The following is a 13,011-nucleotide window of genomic DNA, read 5'->3' on the forward strand; positions in this document are numbered from 1 at the left end:
TGCCACTGCTCTTTGTAGCTTCCCAGAATGATTTAATTCGGTTAATTTTGGCCCGCTGCTATGCATCAAACTTAAGATTTGCCTGAAACAATACAACACAGGATATATTACAATGCCTTTGCAGGGCAAGAATGTCTACAAATTGGTCAAGATAACATCTACGAAAATGATCTTGTAAATATGCAACCCCCTGCCCCCAAAAAGTGATCCCAGTGTGACAAATGGAAATGAAAACTGCCCAGAACATACCTGGTACACAGTAAAACAAACACACAGCTGCAATAATATGCTGTTGCCATGCTAAAGCTTCCACAACAATGGGCGCAATTTAATCAAAATAATCAAAGTCTGTTCTGGGTGGGATTAGCAGGGTCGATCCCGGCGCTATCTAACAACACTTTTGTTGCTATTTTGGTCCCTGGCATTGCCACCCTGACATTTCCACCCTGACAGTGCTAAATGGCACCAAACTGGGGTCTCCTAGGCGAGGCCAGTAGACGGCCGTGCCCATTCAATCTGGTGTAGACATAGTTAAGTGGATTTTTAAGCTCACTAAACTATGCAAGTCTGGATCCTCCCCATCGTAGGCAGGTTCCAGATCTCGACATCTTGCGAGATCTGGTTAGATCTCGCGAGGCATAACGACCAGTAGGGACCTTGGGAGAGGCCTCTCCAGAGTCTATTGGCCGCATCCCCTCCCGTAAGTTCGGCTTTTATTTGTTGACTACATACATTTTGACTTTTGGGACAAAACACTGGCACATCATTCCCTGTAAGCAGCCACAAGTAAATAAGGCAGTTATCGCTTTTTTTCTTTTAAACACCAAACTGTTAATTCTGTTTACATATATGACAATATTTATACAGTACCTGAATTATTCTGTATAGTTAAGAAAAGAAGTGTCTTAATATTTAACAGATAATGTCATCCTAAAAAATGCTATTCAACTGAACCATCGCCATTGTCTTACAATTCGTAGCACATATGCCAGTTTTGCTGGTCCTGCAACTCTGCACATGCTCAAAATCTTGTGATTGTTCAAGATTGTTCAAAGTTTTTAAACTTTTCGCACTTACCTTTCTGGGCTGCTTCTAAATAACAGCATTAGAAAAAAAGGCCGGAGTTTTGAGCTTTTCCTTTGAGGATGCAGGACTGGATTTGTATAGGAGAAAATACATATTAAAAATCAGGCAGGAAGTCCTACTACCAGATCTTGCACTCAATTTCCATTTCTTTCCTGCTGCAGGGAAGTATATTGGCCAATTCCCAAATGCTCTGTTACATGCAAATGAGAGCATGGAAACCCCAGATAGCTAGTCAGTTTCCTACTTCACCACTGCTGCTAGCACCCTTCAAGGAATCATTAGGCAGCAGTAGTGGTGGATGTTTCCCAGATGGCCCAGTGACATGGTCTTCTCCCATTTTGCAAGACTACCATACCGGTCATCAGCTAATGGAGAGCTATTTTCAGAATTCTGAAAATAAATCTTTGGGATCAACAGCTGGAGTTGTAAATGTAAATATATAACTTTTTGCAAGCAGAACTCGGAGGAGAATTTACAGAATTTTCTGTTGGTGCTTCAGAGTAAACATGAAGAGATTCCTCCATCTCCTGCTCGAAATATATTTGACCTGGTGCATTTGAGAAAGTTTTTTTTTAAAAATATAAACTTCAGAGTACCCAGTTCATTTTCCCAATTAGGGGGCAATTTAGCGTGGCCAATCCACCTACCCTACACATCTTTGGGTTGTGGGGACGAAACCCACGCAAACACGGGGAGAATATGTAAACTCCACACGGACAGTGACCCAGGGCCGGGATCGAACCTGGGACCTCGGCGCAGTGAGGCAGCAGTGATTTGAGCAAGTTTTAGCTGTTGCCAACAATAGGTGCTGCTGAGCTGGCATCAGGACTCACCCAGTTTTCTGACCTTGGGTTTCTAATACCGCAATCCTTCGTCCCAAGTCTTTCTGACTTTGCAATGTTTTGTACTTGTCACAAAGTAATATGGCTCACAAGAACTGTCTTTCCATATCTTTGGAGCTCCTTTTGATGAAAGCAGACATGGGAGGACAAAATGCATCACCACCTCCAACGTGCCAGGTCAGCCATCAGCCAACTGAGGAAGAGTGTGTTTGAGGATCAGCATCTCAAACCCACATCCCCAAACATCCATATTAGAATTAGAACAGTACAGCACAGAACAGGCCCTTCGGCCCTCGATGTTGTGCCGAGCAATGATCACCCTACTCAAGCCCACGTATCCACCCTATACCAGTAACCAAACAACCCCCATTAACCTTATTTTTTAGGACACCAAGGGCAATTTAGCCTGGCCAATCCACCTAACCCGCACATCTTTGGACTGTGGGAGGAAACCGGAGCACGCGGAGGAAACCCACGCACACACGGGGAGGACGTGCAGACTCCGCACAGACAGTGACCCAGCCGGGAATCGAACCTGGGACCCTGGAGCTGTGAAGCATTGATGCTAACCACCATGCTACCGTGTATGCTTCAGAGAATTGGAAAGCTTATTGCAGGCACCTCAAAATACTGAAGTACCACCAGAGGTGCCTTCACACGATCCTCCAAAATCTGTGGCAAGAAAGGTGTTCCAACAATGGTGTTCTCTCCGAAGCCAACATGCGCAGTATCAAGGCACAAATTAGCCAAAACCAGCACTGGATAAAACACCAGACTACTGAAGCAACTGCTCTACTTGGAATACACTCATGACGAGAATCCCAGGAGGACAACACAGACACATTAGAGATGTCCTCACAGTATCCCTGAAGAGCTTAAACATCCCAGACAATTTATGGGAATCCCTGGCTTATGACTTACCAAAATGGAAACGGTTCATTCAGGAAGGCAGCAAAGACATAGAGGGACTTTGTCAGGAACGACCGCCAGAAAAGAATGCAGGAGAAGCTGGAGGACCTGGAGAATATGTCCAGAATCTCAAAATTGTTGGTCTCCCTGAAGGCAGTGAGAGATCGGATGCGAAGGCCTATGTGATGGACATGTTGGAGAAGTTGATGGGGGCTGGGATGTTCCATCGGCCCCTGGAATTGGACAGAGCGCACAGAGCCCTCGCGAGGAAGCCCAGAGTGAACGAACCGCCGAGGGCCATGGTGGTACGTTTTCACCGTTTCATGGACAAGGAACACGTTTTGCGGTGGGCCAAGAAAGAACAGGGCAGAACTGCGAGTTGCGCATTATCAGGATCTGGGAGCGGATTTGGCCAAGAGACGAGCTGGATTCAATTGGGTAAAAACGATCCTCTTTAAAGAAGGGGATGAAGTTCGGGATGCTGTACCCAGCCTGTCTGTGGGTCACACATGAGGAACGGGACTGCTACTTTGAAACACCAGACAAAGTATGGACCTTTATTAAAAGAAATGAAGCTGGAGGTGAATTAAAGACACTTAAGCCTTGGAGAAGTACTGTGGCAGCGATTTGTGGTGCTGGATTGTAAACATTTAAGTAGCTCTATGTGAAATAATGGGCTGTGTGGATGGTTAAAGGTTGATCTGTCTTGCAGGGACCTTGTTAGAGGGAGGAAATGGCCTTCTGCTTTTTGCGTGACCATTTTTCTAATGTGATTGGTTCTTCACTGTTTTTTGTTCTGTTGTTTGTTGATTGGGGAATTTGCTGCTTTTCAAATGTTTATTCATGTGGGGGGGGGGGGGGAAAGAGAAAGAGAGAAGAGTACAATAGGGAGACAGACTGCTTGGTGCCAGCGGCAGGAGCTATCGAGTCAGCATGGGTCAGCTGACTCTCGGAAGCGCAGTGGGGGGTGGACAGGTGTTAAGCTGGAGCTTGACTTGGGGGATTGGGTTTTTATAGTGTTGTTGCTCGGGGGGGGGGGGAATAGCTGCTTTGCTGACAGGGGAGGAACTGTTACTAGGGGACAAATGGGAGGTCGGGAATGGTGACAGCCCGGGGGCGGTCTCGAGAAAGCGGAGGGCCCGACCTTGAGGCTGGCCTAAAAAAGGGCTTGTTGGCAGGGGTGGGGGGTTGGAAGCCTCCCGTCCAGGCTGATCACATGGAACACGAGAGGACTGAATGGGCCGGTCAAGAGGGTTCGCGTGTTCGCGCAATTGAGGGGACTGAAGGCGGACGTGGCAATGCTACAAGAGACACACCGAAAGGTTACAGACCAGATGAGATTGAGAAAGGGGTGGGTTAGCCAAGTGTTCCACTCAGGTCGGGATTCAAAGACCAGGGGGTAGCAATCTTGATCATTCAAGGCAGGGAGAATCGTGTCAGAGAAGGGGGGTATAATGGTGAGAGGGAAGCTGGAGGGGGTGCGAGTGGTACTCGTGAACATATATGCTCCGAATTGGGATGACGTGGAATTTATGAGGCGGGTGTTGGGTAAGATCCCAGACTTAGAGTCACATAACCTGATCATGGGAGGAGACTTCAATACAGTCATTGATCCGGAATTGGACAGGCCAAAATCCAGGACAGGGAGGAGGCCGGCTGCAGCAAAGGAATTGAAGGGTTTTACGGAACAGATGGGAGAGTAGATCCACGGAGGACGAAAGAGTTTTCCTTTTTTTCCACATGTCTACAAGGTATACTCTCGCATCGACCTTTTTGTTCTGAGCAGGGCGCTAATACCGAAGGTGGTGGATACGGAGTTCTCGGCAATTCTAGTGTTGGATCATGCCCGGCACTGGATGGATCTACGGGTTAGGGTGGAGAGAGGGCAACGCCCGCTGTGGAGACTGGATGTGGGGTTGCTAGCAGACAAGGCGGTCTGTGGGCGGGTTAACAAGCCCACCCAGAACTAGCTGGAAACAAATGATACGGGGGGGGGGGGGGGGGGGGGGGTCTATACAGCGATAGTCTGGGAAGCTTTGAAGGCAGTAGTCAGAGGGAAATTAATCTTGATACAGACCCACAGAGAAAAGGTGGAATGGGCTTAGGAGGGATAGATTAGTGGAGGACATACTCCAGGTGGAAAGGAGATACGCGGAGGCCCTGGACGTGGGGCTACTGAGGGAGCGGCGGAGCTTACAGGTGGAGTTTGGGCTGTTGACCACAGGGAAAGCAGTGGAACAATTGAGGAAGGCAAGGAGGGCGATCAATGAGTACGGGGAAAAGGCAAGCAGAATGTTGGCACACCAGCTCAGGAAGAGAGAGGCTGCCAGGGAGATAGGTAAAGTAAAGAGTAGAGACAGTAATACTGTCCTGGAGCCAGCGGGGGTGAACGAGGTGTTTAAGGACTTTTATAGTAAATTATATGAGTCGGAACCCCCAGCTGAGGCAATTTCTGGATCAGTTGACGTTCCCGAGGGTTGAGGAGGACCTGGTGAAGGGGCTGGGAGCCCCAATTGAGATGGCAGAAATAATCAAGGGGCTGGAGGGCATGCAGTCGGGCAAGGCCCCAGGGCCTGACGGCTACCCGGTGGAATTCTATAAGATTTTTCAGAGATATTGAGCCCACTGCTAGTGAGGACATTTAACAAAGCAAGAGAGAAGGGAGTCCTCCCCCCAACAATGTTGCAGGCCTCGATTTCATGGATCTTGAAATGGGAGAAGGATCCAGAGCAATGCGGGACATACAGGCCGATTTCTCTATTGAATGTGGATGCCAAACTACTAGCTAAGATATTGGCCACAAGGATATAAGACCATGTCCTGTGGGTGATAGGGGAAGACCAGACGGGATTTGTTAAGGCAACTCAAGGCCAATATTCTAAGGCTTCCAAATGTTATTATGATGCCCCCAGAAGGAGAGGAGGCGGAGATGGTGGTAGCGATGGATGCGGAGAAGGCTTTTGATCGGGTGGAGTGGGATTAACTGTAGGAGGCGCTGGGAAGGTTTTGGTTTGGTGAGGGCTTTATTGACTGGCTGCAGTTGCTCTATCAGGCACCAGCAGAGAGTGTGCGTACGAACCGGCTGAGGTCGGGGTATTTTGAACTACACCGAGGGACGAGGCAAGGGTGCCCCCTCTCCCCGTTACTGTTTGCTCTGGCCATAGAGCCATTGGCCATGGCGTTAAGAGCCTCTAGGAACTGGAAAGGGCTGGTTCGGGGGGTGTTGAGCACCGGGTCTCGCTCTACGCAGATGACGTGCTCTTGTACATTTCGGACCTGTTGGATGGGATGGGGGAAGTAATGCGAATCTTGGCAATTTTTCGGGGTATAAATTGAACATGATAAAAAGCACGATGTTTGCGATCCAGGCAAGAGGGCAGGACATGAGACTGGGAAAGCTGCCGCTTAGAATGGTAGGGAAAAGCTTTCAATATCTGGGAATCCAGGTGGCCCAGAAATGGGAGGTACTACACAGGTTAAACTTAACCCGGTTGGTAGAACAAATGGAAGGGGACTTTAAGAGATGGGACATGCTCCCGCTATCACTGGCGGAGAGGGTACAGACTGCGAAAATTACGGTTCCCCCCCCCCCATATTTCGGTTTGTCTTTCAGCGCCTCCCCATCTTCATCCCCAAGGCCTTTTTCAAGTGGGTGAATAAGATTATTTTGGGCTTTTGTGTGCAAGTAAAGCCCCGTGAGTGAAGAGCGTGTTGCTGGAGTGCATCGGGGGGGGGGGGAAGTGTGTGGGTTGGCGCTGCTGAACTTCTGCAATTACCACTGGGCAGCTAATATAGCCATGATCAGGAAGTGGGTAGCAGGGGAGGGGTCAGCATGGGAGCGGATGGAGGCAGCGGCATGTAAAGACGCTACTCTGGGAGCATTGGTAACGGCACCTCTGTCGTTCTCGACGGACCGATACTCCACAAGTCTGGTGGTATTGGGGGCTCTGATGATCTGGGGGCAGTGGAGGAAGCATCGATTTGGACCCCGATTTATAACAACCACTGGTTTGTACCGGGTAGGCTAGATGGCGGGTTCCGGAGTTGGCAGAGGGCAGGAATTAGAAGGATGGGGGAATCTATTTATAGATGGGAGCTTTCCCAGCTTGAAAGCCTTGGAGGATAAATTTAAATTGCCAGCAGGGAATGGTTTTAGGTATTTGCAGGTGCACGACTTCCTGATGCCGGCCTTTCCGATGCTGCCATCACAGGGGATACAGGATAGAGTAGTTTCCAGTATCTGGCCGGCCTTTCCGATGCTGCCACCACAGAGGATACAGGATAGAGTAGTTTCCAGTATCTGGGTGGGAGAGGGGAAGGTATCAGATATTTACCAGGAGTTTTCGGAGGCGGAGTAAACTCCAGTGGAGGAGCTTTTAGGGCAAGTGGGAGGACGAGCTAGGAGGAGAGATAGAGGGGAGTGTATGGGCTGATGCCCTATGCAGGGTTAATACCTCCTCATCGTGCGCCAGGCTTAGCCTGATAAAATTTAAGGTAGTCCACCGGGCACACATGACAATGGCTAGGATGAGCAAGTTTTTCAGGGTAGAGGATAGGTGTGCGAGATGGGCGGGAAGCTCAGCAAATTATGTCCACATGTTTTGGGCATGCCCGAAGCTTAAAGGGTTTTGCTAAGGCAATGTCCATGGTGCTAAAAACACGGGTGGTGCTGAGTCCGGAGGTAGCGATCTTTGGTGTGTCGGAAGATCCAAGAGTTCAGGGGCAAAAGAGGCAGACTTCTTGGCCTTTGCCTCCCTGGTAGCCCGGAGACGAATCTTATTATTGTGGGGTGACTCGAAGCCCCCGAGTGTAGAGATCTGGGTTAGTGACATGGCTGGGTTTCTCAGTCTTGAGAAAATAAAGTTTGCCTTAAGAGGGTCAATGTTAGGGTTCTCCCGGAGGTGGCAGTCATTTGTCGACTTTCTCAGGGAAAATTAAAAACGTCAGCAGATGCAGTATTTCAAGGGGGGGAGGGGGGGGGGGGGGGGGAGGGGGGGGAAACGGATTGTTGCTCTTTGGTTGAGGTGTGAGAAGATTGGGCTGGTGGGGAATGTTTATTTTACCATGCAAATGTCATTGTTTTTGTTACTGTTGTAAAAATTTCAAATACCCCAATAAAATATTAAAAATAAGAAGTCCGTTGTATCGTGACGGAAGCTGGGAGTTCCTTGTATGATGGATTTCAAGATGCCCTCGATGTAGCGAGAGCGGTTCTCACACAGGGCCCCATTGCCTAATACAATAGGACGGCCTGGTGTGTTGGCCTTGTGTATTTTCAGGAGGCAGTAGAGATATTCAACGCGGGGAGTACATGGTATGAGAGGACGTAGGGTGTTCTGAAGGTCTGGATCCAAGGTCTTGATCAGTCTGTTGAGTTGGTGGGTGTGTTTCTTGGTCAGATCTGCGGATAACTGTCTGTACTGTTTCTGGTTGTTGAGTTGTTGGTACACTTCTTTGCAGTAGTCCATTCTGTTCAGTATGACGGTGGCCCCTCCTTGGTCTGCCGGTTTGATGACGATGTTGCGGTTGGTCTTAAGCGGATGGCATTGCATTGTGCTTGGGTAAAGTTCGGGGCTGTCTGTGGAATGCAACTGATGAATATGGCATTGACGTGACATCGCGCAACAATCGCCAGGCGAGAATGTTCCCTTCCAGTCGGGGAACATTTCAGCAGTCAAGGGCATTCAGCCTCTGATCTTCGGGTAAGTGTTCTCCAAGGCGGCCTTCAGGGCGCGGGACAATGCAGAATCGCCGAGCAGAAACTTATAGCCAAGATTCACACACATGAGTACGGCCTCAACCGGGATCTTGGATTCATGTTGCATTACATTCAACCCCACCATCTGGCCTGGGCTTGCGAAATCGTACCAACTGTCCTGGCTTGAGACAATTAAATGAAAATCACTTGTCACAAATAGGCTTCATATGAAATTACTGTGAAAAGCCCCTAGTTGCCACATTCCAGCACCTGTATAGGAATTGAACCCGCGCTGCCGGCCTGCCTTGGTCTGCTTTAAAAGCCAGCTATTAGCCCTGGACACCTCTTTAACCTGTGATTATCCCTCTCTCTAGCTGCTCTGTTTGGGCCTGTAAAGACTTAATTACCTGCAAAGACTCACTTCAAATTATCGTCTTGCATCTTTGACTTTGCCTGTATATATGTTTCTGGGACTTACTTCTTCATTCACCTGAGGAAGGAGCTCCGCTCCGAAAGCTAGTGATTTGAAACAAACCTGTTGGACTTTAATCTGGTGTTGTAAGACTTCTTACTATGATCATGAGAAGCATGCATTGGAATGAAGCTTCAAAAGCCAGAGTAGTTACATCTTGCCCAGAAATGCAATGCGTATATACACACACACACACACACACACACTAATGGGCCAAATCAAACCTTGACCCTTGGCAAAACGCCAAGTGTTGTGGCAGTAGACCAAGATCACCCAGAGGCTACTACAAGACTTCAATGCTAAAAGTACTGTTTTCAGCGATTCATCATGACTTGTGAAGGGATGGTTATGAAACTGAAAGTGTCATATCTGATCCAGACTGGTATCCTTACAGTGACGCATGTCTAAAAAGTGACTCAGGATGAATGTGATGAACTCTTTTCACTGGATGCTGAAGACAATGAATGACAGGTTTTAAAATGCTTTGTAATTGAAAGTATCTTTATAAAATTAATTCAGTCAATAAACTGTTCCCCGATAATATGAAGTCCCGCTGTGATTTTTTTTAATAAATCACATTTTTTAAATGGCAACCACCCACATGGGCATTTTATACTCAGCTTGGAATTTGACCGCATCTTTGGAAGTATTTTTGGAGACTTCCAACATTGATTTATGTATACTTTATGCACTGATTATTAAGTGACATATTTTTTGGCATCGTATATGTAATAATGTAGTTACAACAATTTGGAAATGTTTTCACTCTTGCTAATTATCTTTTTGCCAAGGAATTACACCCACAACAAAATTAGGCAGGTTTCCCAAGTTAAATAACAAAGTCCACAAATGGCTCAATATGTAAATATGCACCTACACTACATAAACCAGGTAGGGATTCCAAGGTAATTCAATTTCTATGCTATTAGCTAACCTTAACCAAACGTCATTGGGAAAATATAATACGTTTACACAACATGCGTATGGACTAAAGAGATAAAGTGCCAAATTCAGGCGCAGCAATTTTTGATCCAACTGAACATCACTTCTCTGATCCAGATAACTTGATATTTATGTCCAGTTACAAAAATAATGATCTCACACTGTTTATAGATAATGTTCCCATTTTTAATGTTAGTATTCAAATTAACACAAAAGGATTTATTGTAAAACAGTGTGCACCAATGTACGGTGAATTCATCCTTCACAAAGGTTTTGACCACTTGATGGAATTGTTACAATCGCTGTAGTTATTTTTTTAAACTGTCCTTTAACTCAAGTTAAAATTCAGTAGTTTGAGATGGGGATGGGACCCCATATGGATCTTCCCAGAGACAACCTATGTGGCCTTTACTAATTTTGCCTGGAGACAACCCCATGTGACTTGCTTATTATAGAGACAGAAATTCAAATTGAAACTTAGTCAAAGTCAGATACAAATTTAACACCTAAATGCAGCTTTGCTGCTGCTCAGACTAACAGGCTCTCAGGGTCAGCCTGACAGAGTTTTGGGGAAGAAGAACCACAACATCTATGGCAGAGCAAAAGGATGGGTTTTGGGGTAATCACCAGCAGAGGGCTGGTAATGTCAGAATCCCCCAGTTCAAGGAAACAAGGTTTGTGGAGAATAAAAGATCATGGAATCAACAGAAGATACCTGCAGTAGAAATTCCATTCCAATATGCCTCTTGAAGAGGACTTTATTTAAAAAGACACTGGAAGATTCACCTGGTGAAGCAGGGAGAAGAGGCCATTTTACAGCCAGGATTTTAAATTAAAGAGTACATAGTTACTAGAAATTATGGGTGGAATTCTCCGCTCCCACGCCGGGTGGGAGAATCGCGGGAGGGCCGCTCTGGCTCTGGCGATTCTCCCAACCACGCCAAAATGGCGTGTCGCGTTTTGCGACACACCGCTCAGAGAATCGCGGGCCACCGTGAACAATTCTCTGACCTAGATGGGCCGAGCGGCCTGCCGTTCCTGACCGGTTCACGCCGGCGGCAACCACACCTGGTCGCTGCCGGCATGAACATGGTGCCAATACCTGGTTTGTGGCTTGTGGGGGGGCGGAGAGGGGAGCGAGCACCACGACCGTGCTCAGGAGTGGACTGGCCCGCAATCGGTGCCCATCGATCGTCAGGCCGGCGTCTCAAAGGGACGCACTCTTTCCCCTCCGCCGGATCAAGCCGCGACGTCTTGCAGGGCAGCGGAGAGGAAGACGGCAACTGCGCATGCGCGGGTTTGAGCCATCATCACGTCCGTCATTAGGCGCGCTGGCCGCATCATTCTTGGCGGGCCGGGCCTTTACACCAGCGACAAGGCCCCGCGGCTGGGATTTACGGCACGGCCTTCCTAGCCCCCCGGGGGGAGGGGGACGAGAAAGAATAGGGGGCGAGGAGAGGCCTCCAACGCCATTGTGAACCTCTCCGGGTTTTCACAACGGCATCGGGCCTTGCGGAGAATTCCGCCCTATATCTTTTATAGTTTAGTGTATTGGTTGACTACTAAGTAGCATTTAATCTGTTAATTTTAGTGTTTGCTACAGTAAAAGCATTAAAATGTGAAATCTTCTCATGAACCTTTAAGCCAGTCGTTCATATAGAACATAGAACAGTACAGCACAGAACAGGCCCTTCGGCCCTCAATGTTGTGCCGAGCCATGATCACCCCACTCAAACCCACGTATCCACCCTATACCCGTAACCCAACAACCCCCTCCTTAACCTTACTTTTATTAGCACACTACGGGCAATTTAGCATGGCCAATCCACCTAACCCGCACATCTTTGGACTGTGGGAGGAAACCGGAGCACCCGGAGGAAACCCACGCACACAGGGGGAGGACGTGCAGACTCCACACAGACAGTGACCCAGCCGGGAATCGAACCTGGGACCCTGGAGCTGTGAAGCATTTATGCTAACCACCATGCTACCCTGCTGCCCCTAATCTCTTTTTAAAAGTTGTTTCTGCAAGGATCATAACAGGATACAGTTCTATCACACTGGGCCCTATCATCACCAGCAGGAATGCGACAAATTATATACTTTCAAACACAAAAGTACTACCATCAACTTGCTTGAGATTATCAAATTCAATGCAGAATCATGCACAGAAATAATCCATATACTTGAGCTCTTTTTTGGATAAATTCATCAAAACAGGGAGATGGTGGTGGAACAGTAACATCACTGGACTAGTAATCCAGTGGCCCAGGCTAATGCTCTGGTACATGGGTTCAAATCCCATCACGCAGCTAGTGGAATTCAGTTTTTAAATCTGGGATATCAAGCTAGGTCTCAGTCATGATAAACCATCTTTGATTATCGAAAAAAATCATATTGTTCACTTATGCTCGAAAGGGAGGAAAATGTGCCATTCTTACCTGGTCTGGTCTACATTTGACTCCAGACCCACACAATGTGACTGACTCTTAATTGCCCTTTGAGTAGCCTATCAAGGACAATTAGGGATGGGTGACAAATACTGGCCTCACAATGCCACATCCCATTGAAGAAAAAAAAACCGAGGAGAATTGGAAATTCATATTCCCTCAATTATTCTGCATCATAAATATAGAATAACTACACTGAGCTTCTTACGCATTTGTGGATTAAGACCGAATCGGAGAATAATGCCATCCATACCGACGTCAATCTGCTGCCGCTGCCTATCGTCTCACACATCTTACCACCCCTGTCTGTACTCCAACCAGTACCCCAATGCCTAAAATTTAAAACTTTTTACCTTTCACATAGCCAAATATAATTTGCAATGTTTCCTGGGTTCATTAAATCAGTCCACTAGTTAAATGATTTTTAGTTCACCAGCACAGATTTACTGCTTGTAATAAAGCTTTCAAAATGTGGCCTGGGACAGAATTCCTACATGCAGGAGGAGGCCATTTGGCCCATCGTGTCTGCACCAACCCTCTGAAAAATCACCCTACCGAGGCCCATCCCCTGCCCTATCCCCATCTGACTGCACATGCTTGCACACTGTGGGG

General features: G+C 47.5%; 1 protein-coding gene across 2 annotated transcripts in view; it reads right to left on the reverse strand.

Annotated features, from left to right (window-relative positions):
- Positions 1-13,011, reverse strand: part of LOC119966418 (very-long-chain (3R)-3-hydroxyacyl-CoA dehydratase 1-like) — a 188,530-nt gene that overhangs the window by 86,618 nt on the left and 88,901 nt on the right. The gene's annotated exons all lie outside the window — the stretch shown is intronic.

This window comes from Scyliorhinus canicula, chromosome 5, assembly GCF_902713615.1.
Source record: "Scyliorhinus canicula chromosome 5, sScyCan1.1, whole genome shotgun sequence".
Lineage (NCBI taxonomy): Eukaryota > Metazoa > Chordata > Chondrichthyes > Carcharhiniformes > Scyliorhinidae > Scyliorhinus > Scyliorhinus canicula.